This window comes from Aulonocara sp. 'chitande type north' Nkhata Bay, linkage group LG20 (assembly GCF_057382095.1).
Source record: "Aulonocara sp. 'chitande type north' Nkhata Bay isolate Kocher_YH1m ecotype deep benthic linkage group LG20, A_spYH_male_GT1.1, whole genome shotgun sequence".
NCBI classification, from domain to species: Eukaryota; Metazoa; Chordata; class Actinopteri; order Cichliformes; family Cichlidae; genus Aulonocara; species Aulonocara sp. 'chitande type north' Nkhata Bay.
Genome location: NC_141363.1, coordinates 9,877,465 through 9,902,442, shown reverse-complemented (window position 1 = coordinate 9,902,442; position 24,978 = coordinate 9,877,465). Strand labels below are relative to the sequence as shown.

At 39.1% G+C, this 24,978-nt stretch overlaps 1 long non-coding RNA gene across 1 annotated transcript; it reads left to right on the top strand.

The window, feature by feature from the left end:
• The first annotated feature begins 7,107 nt into the window (after positions 1–7,107).
• On the top strand, positions 7,108–9,026 carry LOC147305180 (uncharacterized). The gene is made up of 4 exons (XR_015126646.1): positions 7,108–7,218; positions 7,683–7,761; positions 8,140–8,235; positions 8,999–9,026. It is a non-coding gene; the product is annotated as an uncharacterized LOC147305180 (long non-coding RNA).
• Positions 9,027–24,978: the final 15,952 nt, after the last annotated feature.

Below are 24,978 nucleotides of genomic sequence, written 5' to 3'. Positions count from 1 at the left end.
ACTTTTGAGTTAAAATATATATTTATAATTTTAATAAATAACAAGTTAAAAAGGCATGAACATTTTTTTTTTGTATTGAAAAAATATCGAACCGTGACACCAAAGTATCGAACCGAACCGAACCGAACCGTGGAATTTTGTGTATCGTTGCACCCCTAATATATATATATTGTGAGATGTCCCTTTGAAAATAATTTAAATGTTTTTTTCAGATTTTCTACTTTTTACTGGATTTGTGGCAAAATAATTTGATTTTCAGATAGCTAAAATGCAAATGACGTAAGTCAGGCAAATGACATCCTGACTCGAGCAATATTTTGGCACTTTTTACACCCTAGAGGAAAATAATTTTCAGGGTGTATCAGTCCCTTTGAGAGCAGCCTTTAGTGAAAAACAGACGGCACGAAGGAGACTGTCTCAGCCTTATGGCTTTCTGTGGCACGTCATTAGTCTGCCCAATTAGATAATAATGACTCTGCTTTCCATTATAGGCTGGTGTAGTACACGTGGCAGTCAGAGCTTTCGACCACCCTACCCATGCCAAGAAAAGTCAGTTCGGCTGACACAGTAGTTCAGAGATCGCTTGCTCTTCCACATCTCTCTCCTTTTATGTCTTTGTGATTACTCACAAAACTGGTCTTTTTTGCATTCTCAGCTGCTGTCAGGGTCAAGCTGAAACGCTACTCTGACAGAGAGGGCGGTACACAGCTCATTTGCAGCTACTGCTTGTATTGTACTATGCAGCATGCATTCACAGCAAAACGATGTGAGAAATGCCTTGCAAAATTTCTAAAATGCCTCAAAACTTGCTCTTGAGCAAATTCTTTCATTTTAAAGGACACACACACAGTATGAAGCACAGTTACGTGAAGAGAAATGAAAAGGAAGGTGAACAATGCTGAGCATCAAAAGAAATAGAATCAGGTGTATTTTCCACAAACCTTTATTCTCAGGGGCTCTTCTGAGGCTTTACGCTTTAAATGAAAAGGACAAGTTCTCAACATCTTTTGGAATAAGGATAACAGCACACATAGTTTCTATTGTGCGAACATGAGTCTATTTACCATTTATCAAACAATGAAAGCGTGGCTACACTGGGTTTATCAACCAGTATCCCCAGTTTCATCTCACTTAAACTGTGAATGCACTGACTGTTAAGAATGCATTGGATGTGATTTTTTTTGTTGTTGTCTTTTTAAGAATTTTTGAGATTACAGTTTTTAAAGTTTCATCTTAGATAACTAAAATCTGGGCCAACATTTCTTTTAGAATGATCATGAAGACACAGAAATGTAAATGTGGGCTGAAAAAAATGTTGATGATGATTTTGAATCTCTGGGGCTTTCAAGTGGCTGAAAGCTCAGGAACTTCAAATCAAAACTTGTTGTAGAATTTTCCATTAAGTTTCCAACAGCGGCAGTGCTTACGTTATAGTCCCATCCTCAGAAAAGTCAGGAAACGTGCAGTTTAAAGTTTCATGGGTAAACATTAATAACGAGTGTGATATTAATTGATTCACATTCTAGTTACAGGTCATCAGCCAATGAAATCAAGATTGCAGGTGCATTTCCTCTCTTAATCTCTACACACAATTACTTGTAGCAATTATACAATGATCTGCTTTTCCACTGATGTACATAAAGTGGTAAAGCTGTATAATAACTATGTATTGTTAAGAGATTTCCTTATCTCTAAGTTGTATTTACTTATCTAATTACCAGCAAACATTTTTGTTCTACAGTTTAAAATTGATCATTTTTTATCCACTTTCTAGAACTTTTTTTTCTACTTGCAGTTTCTTTGTTTTAACCAAAATCTTACAGAACAGGGTTGATACATATATATGAAAAAGAGGTAGAAATTCAAAAGCTCTTTACTTTGAATAATGGACATGAATTGGATTTTGAAAATATTAATAGTCTTATTATGTCTTCTCCACAAATCCTAAATCTTGTCTGCAGATTAGCCTGACATGTTCTATAATCATGGGTAGAAATACCTCTGCCAGATTAATATACTTTGCCTTAACACATACCATATGTATTCATATTCTGTGTGGCAGATAAATTACATATTCCATTATCATCCTTCAAAGAAGATGATAGTTACTGTATGAATATGTAAGCAGAGCTGATAGGTTTCTTTTTATCTTTGATGAAACAAGCAGACAATCCATTCAGTGAGCGTCATGTTTAAATCCAACTCATAGTCATTATGATAGCAAGGTATATATACCACTCAGATTACAGGTGGATCAAAGCAGTGTGAATATAACAGATGCTGTTCAAATACTGACATTCTGGAATGGAAGGACAGCTCGCATGTCCACCAGCTAGGGCTCTTTTAAGTGTAATCACAATGAAGCTATAAGATGGATTAAACTGTGTTTTTGACCAGTCAGTGCTGGTGAGAGAAATCTGGTTATAAATGAGTTTTCATTTCATCACTGAATGGACCTGAGTAGCGACACACTTAGCTTGACACTGTTTAACGGTATCAGCATATATAAAATTGTTTGCTGAAGGAGAGACGTCTCATTTGTTTTCTTATTATTTTGTCATTTATGTGATCAGGCTAAACAGACAAGTGATGTGAATAATGCTTGTCATTTCTTTGGAACCCAGTGTTCAGTCGGAACACTTGGCTCCTGGTGTTTTTGTGGATGGTAACCATTGTCACAGACCAAGCAAAGTCCCATGACAATGGCCTTCCCCAGGGACAGCAGTCTCACCCAGGAAGACAATGAGCACTGCCTCAATACAAAAAAAGGTTTCCAAAACAGACAAAATAAAACAACAACAAACCAAAAAAATAAAATTTAAAAAATGGGTGCTGGGGAGTTTAACAAAACTCAACTTCAACAGGAGCCAGTGAAAAAACATGGCTAGATTCCAGTAAAAGAAGAGCTTCTAGTCTGTGCCCAATCAAATAAGGGATGATGAGCAGCCCCACTCACTTTAATATGTTTTAATTGTCTATTTTTAGATTTCAGTGTCATTCTGTAAGTACTTGCCTTTACAGAATGACATTGATCGATACCAATACTGTAGTGTTGTGCTTTAAAATTCAGTTCAAAACACCATCAAAAATACTGGTGACCTAAAAGAGCAAAAGTTGAACTTTAACCTCCTCCAAAAAATTGTTTTTGTTCTTTCTGCACTATTTCAGTCTTGTTTTATTTTATATTTTCCTTCTGTCATGTCTTCACTCCCTGCCCGTGTAACACTATGCTCGGTGAAAGTAACAAGACAAATCACATGAGACATGTCGAAAAACGAGCAATTATGCTCATTTTAATCATTGTAGATTTGTTTAATCTGTTTATTTATGACTAGGGATGGGTATCGTTTAGGTTTTATCCAATACCGGTGCCAAACCGGTACTTTTGAAACGGTGCCGGTGCTTAAACGGTGCTCAAACCGGTGCTTAAAGAATGGAGAACACAAAATTGGTCCAAAAACCTCTCATGTTAAGCTGTTTTTTTGTAAAAAGATAACAATGTTAGCCTTTTCTGCAGCTATAGGGCATATATGGTATCACTCTTGGCTGGAAGCAGTGCTTAATCAATGGAAAAAACACAACTTTGTCCAAAAACCTCTCATGTTTAACTGTTTCCCACTTTTTCTTTGGTAATTTTAGCCTTTTTGGCCAGGGTGAAGGGAGTATCTGCCATCAAACAAGAGGACAGCTGCATGTAGCTATGATGATGTTTGCTAGTTCACCTTACATGCATTAATTTAATAACGTGGTTAGCCTACTCAACGTAAATTACACACTATTACCCTGCTACACTGGCAGGGCTAGGGGCCAGGACTCTCCTCTTCGGGTTTTTGGGGGATGTTACTAACTCCGGGTCCGATAACAGGCACCACACCCACAATAGATGTGCACGGTGTGAGGTCTTGCAGCAAGCTATCAAATACGGCGCATTTCTCTGCTTTTAAAAAAAAAACACTATACGTCGCCAGGTGTTTCATCGGATTTGAGGTGTTACCTCCTTTGCACAGTATCAGCTTAAAGCACTTGTTGCTGCTGAGCTTGCATATTTTGCTGTGAAGTACAGCCAGACTTTTGACCGCTTCGACTTGGGCATTTTTAATCTGTAGCTTTGCTCTAAAAGAACGTAAGTACCTGGACCCGCCTACTATCCTCGGAAACGTAAAATGATTGGCTAGAATCTAAAGTGTATCACAGCTCAGGAAAAAAAGCACCGAAATAAAGCACCGTAATGTGGTTACTACCGTTTATGTCAGAACCGGTGCCATACCGGTACCCATCCCTATTTATGACGTTGTTCTCATATCAAAAAAACAGCTTAAGCTCTCATTTTGCCTTTGACTTTTGCATTTTTTCCTTAGTTTAGTTTAGTTTTTGTTGTTTTGTGTCTTTTCTTTTATCATATTTGTGTGACCAATATTTCAGCTTTTAAATGCAACCTATAATATACATGATAGAACACAGTCACACCCCCAGATTTCCAACAGTTAATCTCAGTTATCCCTAAAATATCCAACCCTTTAAATTGTATATATGTCAGCATATAGATCTGCACCTTCTTGCCCTACTAACAAATAACACATTGCTGCACATCATTTACATGTTACAGTGTCACGCTCATTGCTGAGAAGCTCAAAAGTTCAAATTAGCTTGTTGAAAAAATGAAGTCAGCATATAGCTGCCCTGGATGTAATTACTGTGTGCATTCCACATCAATCACAACTGTAAATATTCATTAACAAGACATAATTACCATTTCAAAGCCAACAAAAATGGCTACAATAACGTGGAGGCAAGAGAGGCCTTTAGTCTAAATCAAAACAATTTAAGAACTTGATTTCCTGAAATGACTGCTAATTCAGCTGATGAAATGAATGTTCAGCTTCAGTAGCCCAGGAGTGTAAAAATTGAGACTTGTCCATTTAGAGAGAAAAAAATCTACACTGCAAATGTAAGTTCGCCTACCTGGCAAACAAGGGCTCCTCATGCAATCAAACAATCAATCATAACAAGACACTAGAGGGGCAGTAATCATTACATACGCAATTCAAACATTTCAAAAGCACTAAATCATAGCAAATCACCCCAACTGAAAGAAAGTCATCCCATCCACTGGCAAAATATTTTGGTCAGTGTTTTTCTATTTAAATGCAAATTAGGAATCAGGATTCTCACAGGCAAAGAGCCTCTGGCCAAAGCAATTACTGTAATTAAATATTTCATATATAAAAGAAGGAGAACTGTTTGTGCTCCTACACAGGTTGTTGGTCAGGGTTTGCAGCAACAAATACCTTAAGATGTAGAGAGCACAGTGTGACATATGACACACCAGTCAGCCACCACAGGATCAATAAAATGATATGGTTGTTAAATTTGAGGTCCTGGCATTCATCCACATCCATCTTTATAATCTGGTCAAATAAAAAATTGCAGAATTCAGGACACCAAAAGAGATTTCAGGGATTTATTTTCAAAGTTACTTTTCAGAAGCCGGAGGATGAGGTGGTGTGTGGGTGGTGAGACACAGGCCACTGAAAAGAAAGCATCTAGGTACCGAATACTCAGCAGGGTAGACGAGTGGCAGGCACATGGGGAATCTAAACCACACAGGAGAATGAGAGGTAAAGACAATGAATTCTTGCTTACACAGCCTTTAGCTATAGTGCTGTATACTGCTGGGAGACCCCCCATGATGCACTAAGATGCACTCTCTCTCTCTCTCTCTTTGTGGTCATTAGCTTTGTTCTTCCTTTTCACTTTTGCCAAGTGCTTCCTCATTGAGGACCAATGACTTTGCTCTAACATCGGAGCATATTCACCAGACAGCAACATACCTTGGGTTGTTTGTTTTTGTGAAGTGGAATCATACAACTACAGGGAGTGCAGAATTATTAGGCAAATGAGTATTTTGTCCACATCATCCTCTTCATGCATGTTGTCTTACTCCAAGCTGTATAGGCTCGAAAGCCTACTACCACTTAAGCATATTAGGTGATGTGCATCTCTGTAATGAGAAGGGGTGTGGTCTAATGACATCAACACCCTATATCAGGTGTGCATAATTATTAGGCAACTTCCTTTCCTTTGGCAAAATGGGTCAAAAGAAGGACTTGACAGGCTCAGAAAAGTCAAAAATAGTGAGATATCTTGCAGAGGGATGCAGCAGTCTCAAAATTGCAAAGCTTCTGAAGCGTGATCATCGAACAGTCAAGCGTTTCATTCAAAATAGTCAACAGGGTCACAAGAAGCGTGTGGAAAAACAAAGGCGCAAAATAACTGCCCATGAACTGAGAAAAGTCAAGCATGCAGCCGCCAAGATGCCACTTGCCACCAGTTTGGCCATATTTCAGAGCTGCAACATCACTGGAGTGCCCAAAAGCACAAGGTGTGCAATACTCAGAGACATGGCCAAGGTAAGAAAGGCTGAAAGACGACCACCACTGAACAAGACACACAAGCTGAAACGTCAAGACTGGGCCAACAAATATCTCAAGACTGACTTTTCTAAGGTTTTATGGACTGATGAAATGAGAGTGAGTCTTGATGGGCCAGATGGATGGGCCCGTGGCTGGATTGGTAAAGGGCAGAGAGCTCCAGTCCGACTCAGACGCCAGCAAGGTGGAGGTGGAGTACTGGTTTGGGCTGGTATCATCAAAGATGAGCTTGTGAGGCCTTTTCGGGTTGAGGATGGAGTCAAGCTCAACTCCCAGTCCTACTGCCAGTTTCTGGAAGACACCTTCTTCAAGCAGTGGTACAGGAAGAAGTCTGCATCCTTCAAGAAAAACATGATTTTCATGCAGGACAGAATCCATGGATGGCAGGCTTTTGAGTGTCCTTGCAAAGAAAGGTGGCTATATTGGTCGCTGATTTGTTTTTGTTTTGTTTTTGAATGTCAGAAATGTACACTGTAAACCCCAACAGTCTACCTGACTTATAAAGTTTGTGGATATAACAATTAAAATTCCTCACAAAGTTGAAACAACTTAAAACTTTTCTGTTCGGTTAACGATTCAAACAGTTATAATTGTACATGGCTTAGAAGTTAAGAGTAAATACTGCTTTCTTAATTATGATTTTTGAGTAAATGTTTTTTTCCGAGCTCCGCATGTGGACATCATGACGTCATGACGTCTTCTCTCTAACCTGAACGACGTTGACAGAAAATTCTGTTCAATATGGCTGCCCTTCTCGAGCGACTGGAGAACACATTTGGAGAAACTTGTAAGTAAAACGGAACCTTCGTTATGTTTATTTTTTCCGTAAAAAAGCAAGTATATTAATATGTTGCAGCCAATAACTTGTTTTCGAATGCGCTGTTGTGTTAAAAAGCACAGACCCAGGTGGTGAATAGTTGTTCGCGGTTGTTCGCGCTCTTTTTCAAACATAGATTATGTCGTCAGTTTTACAGTTTTAACCGATTAAAACACAGTTTTACGAAGAATCACACATAAAGAAAGGGTCTTAGTGATATTTTAACGACCCCTTGCCAACGCAAGAAAGTTGGCGTTTTTACAACAGCAGCCTCATTGTTCGGCAGGTTGTTTTTTTTTTTCTTCTCATTAGCATCATTCAAAAGTGACTTAGCTAGCAGTGGCAACTTCTATCTAAAACAATTGAAATATAGCAAGGTGTTGTATATTTAGTGTGCTGATAAGGTTTTCAATATTTTTATTTTTTCTTCCAAGGCTGAAGGCCAAAGACAAAAAGACAGAAGAAAAAAAAATTCAGACTGCAATTAATTTCAGGTGGAGACAGTAAACACAGGTGAGTTGAAAGATCTATTGAAGAAACCATTCATTAAGTCCCTTAAGGTGAAGATTTCATATATTGATAATGATAAAATTAACACAAATTAAAAGTTTCACTGATAAACACACAATTTTTCCTTGCTTTGAACCCCATGTTCTATATAGATCACAGCTCTGATCTGGAGAACACTATTTTAAAATACTGTGTAGGGTTTTTGTCAAATGATTAAGAAACATACTCTCTGTCACAAGAGACAGAAAGGTTGTATCTTAAAAGAAAAGTCTCCAAAATTTAGTAGAGTCTGATGTCATGCAGTTTCATAAACATGTATTCTCCCCAAAGAATGACACCTGAAAACTTTGCGTTAAATGAACTTTTCTTTTCCCTTTTTAGGAGGCGCCTGATATCAACGTGAAACGCACTGCAGTACTTCGTGCCCTTCCTGTATACCTGCGGGAGGAGGACCCAGAATTCTTTTAGACATGTAATGTAAGTGTATTTTTGCATTACTTAAATTCTGCCAGTAAGATAAAATGCTATGGATTTTTTTAAATACAATTTAATACCCTAGCAGCTACCAAATTGTACAAACAAAATACCCTCTCTGTAGAAAACCCACACACACACAGGCCAGGAGCAGGGCACAGGCGTATCACAGCACTATGGCTATGCTGCAGGTGGCCCAAAAACCAGGCTGAAGTCAAGATTTAGTTTCTTTTTGAGATAAAGTCATGAAATAAAAAATTACTTTTTTTTTTAGAAAAATAATAAAAATACAAATTATGTAATGCAAGAAGCTAACACGTTAATGTACATTTTTCAAAAAAAGTAGAGTACCCTAACTCGTTACAAAGTAACCCACTACACTGCTGAATGTTTTGCTAGATTACAGGTCATGCTTGTCACATTCTCTCAAACCAACCTTACTTATTTAATTGGGGCGATCGTGGCTCAAGAGTTGGGAGTTCGCCTTGTAATCAGAAGGTTGCCAGTTCGAGCCCTGGCTCCGACAGTCTCGGTCGTTGTGTCCTTGGGCAAGACACTTCACCCGTTGCCTACTGGTGGTGGTCAGAGGGCGCCGGTGGCGCCAGTGTCCGGCAGCCTCGCCTCTGTCAGTGCGCCCCAGGGTGGCTGTGGCTACAATGTAGCTGCCATCACCAGTGTGTGAATGGGTGTGAATGTCTGGATGACTGAATGTGTAAAGCGCTATACAAATACAGGCCATTTACCATTGATACTGTGTCTATTCCAGGCGGACGCATTGGATGAGTCGACCCTCACTGACACTCCAGTTGCCCTTCTCACAGTGGTTACCGACGGCGCTTCCCAGTCCAGTCCATTTTACTTCCTCAAGCATGGCTGTTTTGGTGAAAGATTTGAATATCACGCATCACCTAGTCGCCTTTCACCAAAACAGCCATGCTTGAGGAAGTAAAATGGACTGGACTGGGTTCACACATTTGCCTTAGTCCAAAATATCTTCATGGGGCTTGATGACGGCAAACCCCTGAAACCCCTGCCTACATGCTCTTAAGGAATATAAGGCAATGTTTGTTAGGACACGCACTCTGTTACTGAGCACTTTGTTTGAAGCACTTTAAGCACTTTAAGTTTACTACAGGCTTTGGGTGGATTTAACTCCATCAGTTTACCTAATTTTCCTATACTTGACTGCCTTATCTGGTTATTTGGAAGCTGATCGTCTTTGTACCCATTTTAAAAAATTGTTTTTCATTTCTATTAAAAAAAAAGTGATTAGTATTTGACTTTTTGTTTTGCATTTTTGTGTATTTTGAGAAAGATGCAATTAGGACTGATGTCGTCCTTTGTGAGTTTATAAAAAGATAAATGTTCTACACAGAATTTATAATGCTCACTTTATGGTGCCGATGTCCATGTTAGTTGTTTTATAAAAACATTTGTGATGTTTTTAAATTTTCATGAAAAAATGTTAAATAAACAAAATGTAAAGTAACTGAATTTCCGTACTTTTTTTTTTTAGTAGTCTACACTCACAACATAAATATCTTTTAATTAATAATCAGATAATTTGAGTTTAGGTTGTAATATAATTGCATTGTGTTGCATCAAAATAATAAACTACACGAAACACAAAAATATTGAAATTAAAGTATACAGTCTTTGAGTAAAGCTCAATTAATAAAATATAAAATATAATTTAAAATTTTTAGGTTAACAATAAATACAAATTTTGAGTACCCCATACTTAGAAGATATGAGTTTTTGTACTTAAATCTTTTGAGGTAATCAGTTTCCACAAAAGTTTTAAGTTCAGTCAACTTGTTCGGGTTTACAGTGTATATTTGTGAATGTGGAGATGTTATATTGGTTTCACTGGTAAAAATAAATAATTGAAATGGGTATATATTTGTTTTTGTTAAGTTGCCTAATAATTATGCACAGTAATAGTCACCTGCACACACAGATATCCCCCTAAAATAGCTAAAACTAAAAACAAACTAAAAACTACTTCCAAAAACATTCAGCTTTGATATTAATGAGTTTTTTGGGTTCATTGAGAACATGGTTGTTGTTCAATAATAAAATTATTCCTCAAAAATACAACTTGCCTAATAATTCTGCACTCCCTGTAACATTCAACTGAACTGAATGGGAATTGTATTGTTACTGTTATGACTTGTGCAGGTAGCTGGTTGGGAGAGCTGGTCTTAGCAGTGATGATGGAGGGGTTCCAGGAATCTAGCTTTAAGTAGCCTGAAGGAGTTCATAAACACAGGTAAAAAAAAAACAAAAAAAAAAACAACAACACAGAAATGCACACAGCGTAAGACTGAGAAGTGAAGAGCAGAGAGAGAAAAAGATTTTTTGTTTGCACTCTATCATCCAAACAAAAATGTACATGAAATGTGTGAAAAAATTTTAAAAAAGCAACATTTTTCTTTTTATGCCACTTGGCTATACACTGCATAAAGTGGCTCTGATTTTTGGATTGGTCCATTCCATATGTGTTAAACATTTATGAGTCTTCTATGAAATAATACAAACATTGTAAAATAAATAACACAAGCAGCAGTACTTTATGTTACACCAGGGTCCAGTGTGGAATAACCACAAATACTTTACACAGAGAATCAACAACAAAAACCACTGGGACTTAGAATTTAGTCTGTATTAAAAGTAGCAATGGTTTTCCTCCAAAGATAGAGAAGAACATGCTGTGTAACTGCATAAATGAGATGAGTTAGAGAAGTGATAAATACTTGATAAGGTCAACTGTATTTGATTAAATAAAATTAAAGATTTAGAACTGTTAATCATGTTAATTTTGTCACACTTTTTATTTACCAACATAATTTCAGTCTTTAAATAAGAATTTTCAGTCACATATTTATATTGTTTTTCCCTGGGCTGCTCCAACAAAACACAGGTCTGCTGTGTTAAATCCAAGCCACCAGTGACAGACATAAGAAATGTAAATGTAAACTTTTGCAGACTTAAGAAACTTACCACTGTTTGTTAGAAAATGTATTCTAGTGTCTCGTTTTTATTTGTCTAATGTGAAGCACGGATTCATCTCTTTTTAAACTGACATATACCAAATGAGCAAAACATTTTATTTTGTGTTTAGAAAGGAAGAACACAAGGAACATAAGTGAGAAGGGATGACTGATCTGGCACAAACTGACTAGAATTCCTTACCTGTTTTCTGACGAGACATTAGCATTCCGATTTTGTTTCAAGAGGGAGGAGAGTACGGTGAAGCCTGCAGAGCATGAAGTTCTTTTGCCTCGCCAGCTCCCCCACATTTTTGAAAACTTTCCTCTCCTGGATCCTCCGGAGATGTAATTACTGTGCAGTCAACTTGTAAGACCCATAGTCCCGGGGAATGTATCTCCCTTATCGACTATTCTTGGCTGTTATTTTTAATATCTCACATCAAAAATTCACAGTTTTGCAGGTTTCCTTTGCTAAAGTGTATCGTGTGCTCTCACAAACAGGAGAAAAAGACAATGAAAGGTTTTGGAGGCATTTGATGATTTTCTCTTAGACAGGCCTGGGCTGTGACACCCAAAGGGTTACATGATGCCTTGGAATATAATGTAGAATATTGAACAAAGGCAGAAATATTGACCAGTAAGCAATCAAATGCAATGCACAAGGTTTCAGCTTTCATTTTTCAGACAATGAGTGCAGTGTTGACACAGTCTCTTTAATGACACTATAGTCAATACAGAAATGACTTCCTGGATAATTTGTGCCTTTGCATGGCTCATTGATTCAGTATTGAGTTTCATAATTCTGTAAGCCATATGGCAGTGGAAACTGACTCTTTAGCAGAGTAAATATAAAGGAAACCATGGTCTAGTCTCACTACTGTTATTCTGACTATTAAAACTATGCTTCATTCTGCTTCAAAACTAAGAGCAAAAATGTAACTATTGCTAAAGAGTGCAATAAATGTGCAGATTTGTGTGCATTTTTGTATGTTGTCAGTCAGTGGGTTTCACATGCATTGCAAGAGAGCATTCAAGGCAAACCATTTTTCCCTGTTATGATATGCAATCCCTTTTTATAAATTAAAGAAACACTCCTTGTGCATATTGAAGTTTAAACCGGCTTTATGGGAAATTTGTAGAGACATGGCAAACCTTCAAATCTTCCATCACTGAGGCCTTACCTCCAGTGGGCACTCTGACGAAACAAACATCTATAATATCAAATCTTTTTTCTCCCTATGGAGGCTACAGCATACTTGAGGAATTCTGTGCATTGCATTATGCTGATAAGAATGTGAACTGTGCCACCTAACAGCTCCAGTACATGTTTTATTAATAAAGTATGCAAAATGGAACCATCCAAAACTGCAAAAATCAGGTCCTGCAAAAGCAGGCACTCATTTAGCGTCACTTTATGTGACAAAGATATAAGGAACACTCTGTTTTTGTGGGGTTCAATTGAAATGTAGCATTCAGAAATGCAGAATTTAGACAAAAGATGCTCTTTTAATCCCGGACGTCATCAGAATATATCGAGGTTGATTTCATTTTGAATGCAGAAGGAAAGATTTCTGAAGATGTGTCCCTGAGACAAGTACAAGTACACACACACAGACACACACTGCATTGCACTTGGCTTTCTGTATGTTCCTTGATCTTGCAGCTTACATAATATAACTAAGCATGTTAAGCTGGCTTCATTGACGCAAGCACTGAACGCAGCAGTGTCATGGAGGGGAAAATCCCATCAGAGTCCCCCTCCTTCACAGCCCCTCAACCAACACACTCCCCCATTTGCGTCCTCGGCATATGTGGATTGATAAGAGACCCAAAAAAAAAGTATTTCCCGCATCGCTGTGCCAGGGACTGCTAGGAGCAATTGGTTTGTTCCACAGCTCTCCGCTCTTGTTGGCCTGCCAGCCTCACATCCTACCGCCTGCTACAAAAGGAAAAAAAAAGCTGCGAGGAGGTTGCCTCCCAGATATCATTCACAGGCAAAACGGGACAGTAGTTAAAACAAAGTAAATACACAGACTATGGGATCCATTCCATTTGATTATCGTGCCATTTGAATTATTTAACACAAATGTGGAATTACTGGTGTTTGTGGGTGGAGGCGGACTATCAGGGATAAATGAAGGGAGATGAGGAAAAAATATAACTGTGCAAATCAAACCCTGAGTGTTGAATTTAAAAAATGAAATGCATTATTCATGACTAATCACTTCTGGCAGTGATTGCGTGAACGCAAATTGCAAGAAGTAAGGAACTGACAAACTCACAACAAACAGAAGCCAGTTAAGATGTAAATACATCTATTAAACCACCAACATACATGAGGTAAAGAGGGCATAATCACAGGTATACCGGCTTGACTTGTGCTTTGCTGACACTCAGAAATGGTCTGTCAGATCTGCACAATGAGCATGCTTTCATAACCTTGATTCAAGTTAAGAAACCGATTTTGGTTTGTGTAAAATATCTTTTTAATTATTATTTTTAATTAAAGCTGTGCAAATTAATAACTTTAAAACAACAACGGCTTGTATGGAAGGTATACTGGGGCAAAATCTTCTTCTCCATCAAAAGAACATGGCAGCATGGCTTAGCTTTGTAAAGTTACATCTGAACTAAACTCGTGTTCTTTGAATAGACATAGATATATATCAGCATAAACACCTGATGTCAGGTGTGATGATTTGGGCTTGTTTTGCAGCCACAGGGCCTGGGCACCTGAGTGGACATGAAGTCCTCTTCACACCAAACATTACTAGAGTCAAATGTGAGGCCATCTGTCTGGCAGCTACTGTAAAGCTTGGCTGATCCTCTGGAGATGTAATTGAACAAAAGGACAATGCTTCCAAGAACACAGCAAATCCACAACAGAATGGCTGAAAGAGAAAAGAATCAAGGTGTTGTAATTGCTAAGTCAAACCTCAGTCCAATTGGGATGCTGCGGTGAGACCTTACAAAAGTATTATGTACATAAAGAAATGCCCCAAAACGTCAATGAACTGAAGCTTCCTCCACAATGATGTGAGAGACTGATACCGAAAAAACATTTACTTCAAGTTACCACTGCTAAAAGTGGTTTGTACGATACAATCATGGGTTGTATTGAGTTTGTCACAGCACTGCACAGAGTCCTCTGCATATGCATGACTACATATTCAGAATCAGTCCTCAACATGATAACTATCCTGTAATATTGGTTTGGGAGGCACTGACGTTTATAAAAGTAATGTAGGGAAAAATGGATGCTGTGTAAATGCAAATCAAATTTGATGCCAGCAACAAGTCTCAACAGAGTTGGGACAGAGGAATGTTTACCTCAGTATAACACTCTCTCTTTTTGAGCCAACAGTCTTTACAGACTCAGGGAATCAGGAAAAAGATAAGACAGTTCTTGAACCATTGGGAGAGGAATGTTGTCTCATTCCTGACTGATATAGAATTCTAGCTGTTCAACAGTCCTGGTTCTTTTCATTTCGTGAGATGTACCAAATGTTTCCAACTGGTGACGGGTCTTAACTGCAGGCAGGTCACTTCAGCACCCAGACTCATCTAGAATAAAGCCATGCTGTTATAACAGAAGCAGTGGAGTGCAGCATTGTCTTGCTGAGACATGCAATGCAAGCCCTTCCCTGATAAACATGTAACCTGAATGGAAACATATGTTGCTCTAAAACCTGTATAAATCTTTTAGCATTCCCAGCTACAGTTACACAAACACTGCATCTGTATACCAGGAGAGATGTATGCTTCTGAACTTTGCACTGATAACAAGCCGAAAGAACCCTCTCATCTTTAGTCTGCTGTGTTTTTCAAAAATAATTGCAAATTTCAGTTTTTCTGATGGTTTTCAACTTTCCCTCGCTCCTTTTGAAATGAACTTTGGCCCAGAGAAGATAGCAGTGTTTTTAGATCATGTTCACACATAGCTTTTTCTTCGGATGATAGAGCTTTAACCTGCTTTTGTGGATGGCTTTTGTGTTCATGAGCCAATGTAGTGATTTCCATGACAGAATCATGTCTGTTTCTAATTCAGTGCTGCCCGAGGGCCTGACAGTCTTTTCGGCTTTGACCTTTGCATACAGATTTCTCCATAATGATATTTCATCAATTGTTTCCTTTTAGTACCACTTACTCTTTCAGACTTTTGTTGCCCAAAACACAACTTTTGGGGATATATTTCTGTGATCAAAGTCAAAATAAGCTAATATTTTTCTAAAATTAGTAAATTTTCTCAGTCCTAAGATTTGATATTTTTTTGTATTCTAATCTGAATAAAAAAACTGGCTTATAATTTGAAAATAATTTAATTCTATTTTATTTATATTGACACAAGGTCCTACCTTTTTCACAATTGGGTTTGTACAAATTAAATTAAAAAAGCAGCACTGTAGTACAGAGATATGTTTTTCCCATTTCAAACATCAACCCTAACATTGCATCACATATGTCCAAACTCCTTGTTACACTCATGGAAAACTCATTCTGAGACCTGGAAGATGAAAGTTTAAAGATTAATCCTCAAGTTGTAGCACAATGGATCCTAAAATTAAATGCTTATACACTTGTCTTATGTCTTGATTGGAGGGGTGCATGAGCCCTGAGGGGGGACACGCAGACCTATTCTGAGCTGTGAAGATGCAGAGCTGTGTGAATGTGTGAATGATGCTGTCACATGTCAGGGAAACTGAAATCAAATGAAGTTAAATGAGGGAAAAGAGCTCTACTATACGATTTTGTCATGAAAAGGTATTACTTTTGAAGTTTTATTAATAATTATCTCCATCAGAATACTGTCTTTGTGGAGGTGCTTTCAGACCTTTTCTCTCATGTACAAAGACTGATACCTTAACAAGCATGTTTTTCATGTAAAGCCCCCACTGGAAATCCATTTTACCCAGTTAAAAAGGTGATTATCTTCAAATGTCAGTTAAACAACAGAGGAGTCCAAATCACCGAACCAATTCATCAAGCAAATTACACTGCAGTAATGGAACCATATCGAATGTGACCCGACTGACAAATACATGAAGCCATGATTTGTTTTTAAAGGTGCAGTGTGTAAAATCTCATCGCTAGATGATAGTAGATTGCAGAATCATGTTTCCTCAGCCCACCCAAGTCAAGTGCACAATCCTAGTTACAGTTTATCCAGTAGGACAAACAACTCTGGCTATTCTTTATTTGTGGTTAGTGTGGTGCCAGTTTGCTGTTTACCTCAACTGTCAATATACTGGATGTCTATTTACACTGGAGGAGGCCATTAAACCTTGTGAAAGGAGTCCAATAAAAGTTGATGTGTCAGTGAAGTTAACTTCTATCCGATGACAGTGATACTGAGATGAGTTGTTGAGAATATCCTGACATTTTTTGTCAGTAAGGGATGCTTCTTTTGCCACCGTTAGCTGCTGTTAGCCAGGATTAGTGAAACTATCTTACAAGTTCAGAGTCAGACCCAAATAAACCCGAGTAAACTCTCATATGGTGTGAGGACACTGTTAAGACACTCAAGCCTAACTTTAGCTGATATATGTCTTGATGCATGCTCAATCATCGAGGTAAAGAAATCCCAAAAAGTTGATTTTATTCATCTGGATGATTGAGTAAAAGGGTATCCCAGGTGGACATTTGTTGTGCTCCAGGGGACCCAGGAGACCTGCATGTGTCAGGAGTATTGGAACCCACAACTTAGACATTCACATTACTCACACTCTCATTACACATACATGTAGGATCTTGGGGGTGGGCACGATACACGGAATCCAAAGTACCATCAGGGTGTACACCCCACCCCTGGCATCGTTGCCCACCTCTCAATTTTTAATACACGTAGACATTGAGGGCTAGCAGGAGGGACCATGCGCTTACCTGCTGCTCTCTGGCAGGTAGCTCTATGCCCTCCTGGGTTTTAAATGCACCTTAGAACACACATGCATCAACACTACAATGAGCGGGTGGAGGGAGGTTTGGAGTCTTCTCTCACCCCCATTCTCTGCGACCTGCTGGAGCGGGGGGGCTAGGAGGAGGAGTTGGCCGTCCGACTGCGGTCTGGAGTGTGGGGCCTTCCTGCTGCTGCGGAGTCGGGGCGGTCTGCCTCCCCCCACCGCAGGGAAAAGGGTAACACCACCTGGGTCTGGGTGCAGTTCCCCCCTCCAGGGGCAAGGGTACCTAGACCCGGTTTGTAGAGTACGCTTGGGGAGTGTGATCGTGTGTACAACGTCTCTTTATGTCTGTCTCCACGTTGGTTGAGTGTGGAGTAAGTGCATATGAGAGCATGAGGGTGGGAATGGATGTTTGTATCTGTGTGTGCCTGTATGTCTGTGTCTATATGTCAGGTTGGGTGTCAGGCGCCACCTCTGGGGACATCTCAGGCCCTCCAAGGTTTGGAGGCCTATCTCCCCCTACCACCACTTCCCCTGCCAGTGGCGGACTCCCTCAGACATCGGTGCGTTGGTGGTTCTTTGTGTCCGGGGATGGGCGTCCAGGTACACACCGGCTCACTCCTTGGCGGCCGCTTATCGGGGCCTGGAGCCTGGGGCTCGCTCGGGCCACTTCGGAGGTGGGGTGCCCCCGGCCTCTCGGCCTGGGGCTCGGTCACTCAGGCACGGCTGGCTGCCGGCGGAGCTCACGGGCGCGTCACTGCAACTCCCCCTGGCTTCTGCTCCGCGGCTGCTGGGCGAGCCCTCATCTGGGACTCTCCTCAGCTCTTTCTGGGACAGTGGCGCGGCTGCCCCTCTGTTGGTCTTCCATGGTCTCTTGTGTTCTGGGGGCCTCTGGATGTCTGGAGTTTTGATCTCCTCCATACCTGCTTCATGCCCTGAAGGACGGGGCTGTGGCCCCCCCACACCCTCTAGCAGATTATTACATGAAGGAACCTTTAAAAACAAACAAAAAAAAAAACAAGCGCGTCCATGCTCACAGGTGTACACACGGGTGATCACACCCACAAACTACACCCTTTTTGGCTCCTACCTCAAAGCACACTGTGTTCTGTTGATCTTATGTGCTGCACAATAATGTTTAATATTTAGTATTTACTGTCATATTCCCATATATCATTGTGATGTTGTTTATTCTATTACTCTTGTTCTCTTCTGCTTGTTTTCTTTTTTCTTTCTCAGCAGGTGATCCAGGTGATTGATATATGCATTTTTTTTTTCTCTGCCCGTTCTGTTGGTTTTTGTCTTTTGCCCTTCTCCCCCGTCCCTCTTCTCAGCTGTTTCTCTTTCCCTCTTTCTTTCTCCCCTTCTTTCCCCCAGTCAAGTCTGTCCCGTATTCAGTAAGTGAAAATAAAATAAACAATAAAAGGTGAATCAAATGGACCATTACGGCAAGGCTGGGATGGTCAATTTGGTAAAGTAAATCCGTTGGGCATCTTTCTTTGCCTTTAGATAACAATTCTGATGGCAAAAGAGCCAAACGGGACAGGCAAAAAAAAAAAAGAAAAGAAGTATTGGAACGGCTGAGACACATTATCTCTGTCATGATGTGCAGTGTGGCAGGCAGGATTTGGACCCAAAATGCAGGACACAGAGGAAAAACGTGAACTCAAACACTCTTGGAAGGAATACAAAACAATAACAAACTAAACTGGGAAATCCAAGAGTATAACTCACAAGAGAAAACACCGCATGAGAGGAGAACCGACATTAACGACGTGACAACAAGAACTAACTGACAGGGACTAAAATACACTGGCAGGCACATGAGGAAACGAGGAACAAGTGGGCACACAGCTGGGAATCATGGACATAACGAGACACAGACCTACAAAGTAAAACAGGAAACACACAGACTATTTTGCAACACAAACGCGGGGAACTGAACGGAGCACAGAGGGAAGACACAGGTAGGGATAATAAACACGACGACCAAACCCAAAGAACTAATTCAAAATCAGAATAAGCTAGAAAATGATAATAATAAACTTAAAGCGCTGGGTCACCGACCCAGGACCATGACAATCTCTAATTTTCTCCGTGGCTTTTAAACCCCAAAACACGCTGCACCAAAATTTAGTCCACCCCAAGGATCAGTACCTTGCTCAGGAAAAAAATGGAAGGGTCATAAAATTCATGTAATGCAATGACTGCATGTCTGCTATTAGCTGTTAACTGTTAGCTTTTCACTTCTGCAGCTGTTCTGTTACGTTATTGTTCCCAGAAACAGTCCCGTTATTTTTTTTCATACATTTTTTTACAGACAAAAGCCCACAAAAAACCTATTTCCTTTGTGTTTTATTCAACTTAATTTGTGTTTTGCGTGCTTTTGCAGCATTTCTTTTTACGCTGGAGTGCTTTTGACCTCCCAAAGCCAGCATATAGAGCTATTTGTGATTTTTAAATTAAAAGTAAGTTATAAGGTGTATTACACATGTGGCCATTCTCTAGCCACATAGATAAAATGCAAGTAGATTGAATTGCAATGCCCATCTTAGCCACTGTATTCAAAGTAGTGGGGCAACATACAAACTGCCGCCCTCTCCTATGTAATTTTTAGTCAATTAATTATATATAAGTATCTAATAGTTTATTGGGAGATGTAATTACACGCCAATCATACCAATGAGTGGAAAAGTATTTTTTTTTCTATTAAATAACTTAAAGTTGTGGGAGTAAAATGACTTACTGTACCTTTCAATAATCCATCCTCTACTCTGTCCTTGTTTTAACATGTCACTTCTATGTGAGCCCGTGGTGCACCAGAAACAAGCATTTTCATAAGGATATTAAATTGCATTAATCATTCAGGAAGCAGAAATATTTTCTTTGATTTATGGCGAGTGGCTTTTAGGTTAAAGATGGTGTGATTGTTCCATCAGCAAACAATTCAATCACTCAATGGCGCTTTCTTGTAGAGGGCACAGGGGATAAGGAGCAAAGATGAGGGGGTGCGTGGAGTAGTGGGGGGTTGAATAATTAACAGAGCTTTAGGCGAGGGATTTGCATACTCATACTTTAGAGGCTGTCCGTGTGAGAGAAACGACCAACTCATTCCTCATTCATGGAAATGATCCGCTTCCTCCCCAGTCATATGGCTCCAGTCTAAAAATACTCCAGAGGTCATTTACCAGGCTTATCACAATCAATATTTCTTCCGTACCTCCCCCCTACACAGCTGCTCCCAGGTGGGATGCTGGTGTGCTCAGAAAACCTATGCAGCACTGAGGGGGTCCAGTTGCTGCGTTAATATGCTGCATGAGGGTCAGATCTAAACTTCCAGGAAACCAGCTGATGATGGGAGATAAAAGTAAGATGTATTGTAAATTTAAGCCTGAGTCTACCGGCATGTGCACTTTTCTATATGAGATGTGCAGGAGTGCTCCAGTCCTGGAGGGATTCATTTGTGTGCAGGTGGTTGTTCTGGTAATTGGCATGTTTGCAATGGAAACCACACAGAGATAATTGTCCTAGCTTATGTTTCCCAACATGATGCTGCACGTTGTGTTCCACTCAGTGGTTGTATGCATTTGCAATGCACTAAGCGTCAGAAGAGAATAATTGTCAGAGATCAGGGTCACTCTGGAAACAGTGGGGAGGCCGGTGTGCTAGTACCAAGTCTAATGTATTCTGTGGCTGGCACATAGTGCACACAAAGCTCTGCTGAAAAATCCAACTGATTGCCCTAGTCTAATGAGTAAAAATGTTATGGAGGTAGTGTAGATACAACATTTTACTTTGTTTGTTTACAAGGTCTATCAAAAGAAGAGCACTCATGGGGGAATTAATGTTTTGTATCGCTATGGCTCAGAGGTTTGTTCTGTGGATTATAATAATGGAGCTACATCACAGAAAAGGGTTGTTTGGATTTTTTTCTAAATGCATTTTGGATTTTCCTGTGCACTCCTGGTTTTCCATATGGTCAGTTGTGTTCAGACCTTTGCTTTCACTCATCATGAATACAAATGTCATTGTCATCTGGGGATTTTAATGACATGTAGAAGAGTTTCGCTGGTATACTTTTGACCCTCTTTGGATGAGAGAAAATCCAAAATAGATCAAAAAATTGTGGACCCAATTCTTGTGTTTTAAATTCATCAAAGATAGTTCAAAGAAAAATCATTAAAAGCCTAAAATTACCATGACATTCATCCCCATGATGAGTGTATATTGTGTAAACGTCTGACCATCGCTGCAGTTCCTGTTCCTCACAACATGGAGGCAGCTCAATCAAAAATTTTTCTCCTTCAACACACTTTCAAGAGGAAATTGATTGTTCCGTCATGTATACCACAATCTAATGGCACCCAACAGACCCTGTAATCAAGTGAGATACGTGACATTCCAGAATAATGCAAGTTCTGTCATATTAATTTCTGAAAAGAAAATATCACCGTAAAAAAAAGATACTGGAATTCTAGCCCTTTCTTCTTCAAGGAAAGGGCTACTTTGAGGAAACATCTGAGAAATTCATTATAAAAAAGCATCAAAGGTAGAAATGTTGAATTGAGGAGGAGATAAAGTGTTTTAATTCAACAGTTTGTCTAAAAATGAAAAACAGCATAAAAAGCATAGATTTCTGTGTAGACTGACAAAGAAATGTCCTCACACAGTATTTTGACTGGGTTTACAAGTAAAAGGTTGTTGCTCATAAATCTCAACCATCATAAAACTGCATAAATGCACGTAAGCCAGTATTTCAACTCCCATCTTTTGACTTAAATGGAAGCGGACACTCCCTTTGTCTCACCATTTGCATGTGTAATTGATGTTATTGCGCTGTTAGTTACTAAAATCTGACAGTGAGACAAGTCGATATGAACAGAAAGAAAATCTGGTGATCAAGGAGCTAGAATAACAAATAGATTAAAAATAACTTAAAACTAAGAAGAAAAGAAATAAATAAAACCTCATTGGTTCACACTGAGAAAGCAGATCATTTCTCACGGTGCTGCAATAACACCCACAATTATCAAATAACAACAACAACAAGAGACTCAATAAGATTTAGTACACACTAAATGATTTTGAATGAAATTTCTAAATGACAAACGGTGCAAATTAACATAGATTAAGAATGTTGGCAAATGAATAAGAAATTCAAGCTCAATTTAAGCTTAATACCAGTTTAATGTAGGGAAAGATGTACACAGGAGTTTATACACTCACTCATCTGACTTATACACCTCGAATTTAGAGTAGTTTTAAAATAGCAAAAGATTAATTTGAAGTATTCTCTAATTTCAAAATAACCAAATTCAAACTGGAAAAAATACAGGATGCATCACTTGACATATTTTTACCTGTGATTCCCACCCATCTTCTCAGAGACTCACCTTTTACTCTCCTTGCTCATTCTCATATCCATCTGTCAAGTTGGTGACATTTAACCTGTGACCTGCTACTTGTGGGGAAAGGTGTTTGCTGGACTCCTGAAACTATAAATACTGCATTAACAACAATATTGTTTTTTATTAAGTTGTTTTCTGTCTAGCCAAGGTCATGTTGAAAGATGAATTTTTAATAACTTCTGTTATTACAAATATCAATCTGATTTTTAAGGATGTGTTGTTACTTCTTAAACAGAACCAATGCATTTATTTACATTGCAACTCTCTCCAAGATGCTTTGCTTGCATGTATGACCTGCATTAAAAGAAATTAAATGTAGCCCGTGTGTAATATACTTCATCTAAGTTCTGTGCACACATTGGATTTTATTAAATTACTGTCTGTGCACATTATTATTTATGATCTTTTTTCACATATTTAAAAATCATGCAATTTACTGAAAGAAATGTCCTCATTTTCATATACAGTCATCCATGTTCACTTAGAGCAGTTACCTTATACTCAGATTTCTTTTAAGAGCCAACAAAGTGGCCCGTTGGGTGTCTCCTCCACGCCAGTGTGAGTACAAGTGATCTCATTTAGGCCATTTCCCTAGAGAGGCTACGCAAATTCTAATGGTCGACTTAGCATTAATGGTAAGTGAAATGTCTGCCGTTGTGACAGACAATCCCCCGGAGAGCAGCATTACCTTATGCTGTCTATTTTGCTGCATGCGCACCTCTAAAGCCCACTGCTCTTTCTGATTTATTCTTGGAAGTATATTTACAGGTCACATTACTCTTCTGTTATTGTTGTTAAATTAATTTCACATATGTGTGCATAATTCAAATGATTTTTGAAGGACAGTATTATATTTCTTATTCCCTCCTCAAAGTACATATTTGGTCTGGTATACGATGTCATTCTTACTCAGTGTTAAGTGCAAATAGCTGACATAATGGGCTTGCTAGCACCTGATTATCCAGGAGGATAATAGCAGTCAGTTAACATGCCTGCCCATAGTGGTGAACATAAAAGAACGAAGTTTGCAATAGGTCCCAGTAAAAGATAAATATTTGATGGAGATTTAATAAAAGGCTTAACAAGCTGAATAATTTAGGAGACAAGTCTCAAGTGAACTGCACCCAGAGCTAAACGGGCATATGGTTAATTATTTAACTACCTGTTTTTAGTCCTTCAGAAAAAACTCATGAAGCTAACAAGTTGGATGACCTCCGCACTCTTCTCTGAAGTGGAAGATATTGATTCAGAATTTTTTAAAAGTGACATATTGATTTAATTTTTTTTTTTTCTGAAACAGAAAATTAAAAGAACACAGTGTCAAAAGGTTAAATCCCAGTAGGGCATTGCAATATAATAATAACATAAGGACTAAACCACTTTAAGTCGATTTTGAACTTGACACTCGGCTTTAAAAGACATATTGATCCTTGGCATTTGATGTACCTTTTCTGAGAACTGTCAGTGGCCCTTTGAGATTATAACAGCCAAAAGCCTCAAGTGTCTTTACAAGTCAACAGGAGGGGCACATTTCTCTTAACATTTCTGTAATGAAGACGACCCTGATGAAGGTCACAAGCCAAAACGAGCTGGTCCACTAATAAAGTTGTTCCTTCAAGTGTCGCTGGAGTCTTCACACAACCTGTTAACATTTCCTTGTTATCTTTACTCAACAGTGTTTCTGAGAAACAGTCATCAGCACCTAGGGTGACCGTTCCACTAGCACTGGTGACAACACGACCACTTTTCCTCAGCAATCTCCACAAGTGGGCTAGATAAAGCCAGGCAGTTTCTTAAAAATGAAGTGGACCAGGGCTACACATTGGCTGTATCCCAATTCAGGGCCTGCAGCCTTAAAGTACGCAGTCTCAACAATCCTCAAGGGCCGCGTACTTAAAGATCGCTAAGGCCGGAAGTGCGAGGCTTGTGAAATGGGACGGTCTAGCCTCCGTTGCGCTGCCCAGGTTGCCTAGCAACCATGAGACTAACAGCTGGAAACGTTTCATACAGCTTTGTTTGACAGAAATGAAGGAGAAAATCTTTTGTTCATTTGTTTGTTTGTTTCTACATGAGCTTTGATCATTCTCTGTAAGATTAAGGTCAGCTATTGAACGGCGTATATTTTAAAGTAAAGGCTTTAAAACCAAGTTAGTACAAACGTCACTAATGTCACATAACTTTGCCGACATGTGGCCAACAGTAATGTTTTAATGTTCTTCGTTATTAAACATTTGCACATAAATAAGTGACATAATATTCAGTACTTACTTAAAGTTTACTCTTCGGGCGCCCCTCAACCGCCGTTTTTTTCGGCAAAATTATCCACACCCACCGCCGCGCTATTCATTCTGGGATATATTGGGCCATGAAGTCTACACCGCCACGTCCTTAAAATTCAGGGAAATGAAGGACTCATTTGAGGGCCGCATTTCGAGCAGCCTTCGAAATGGG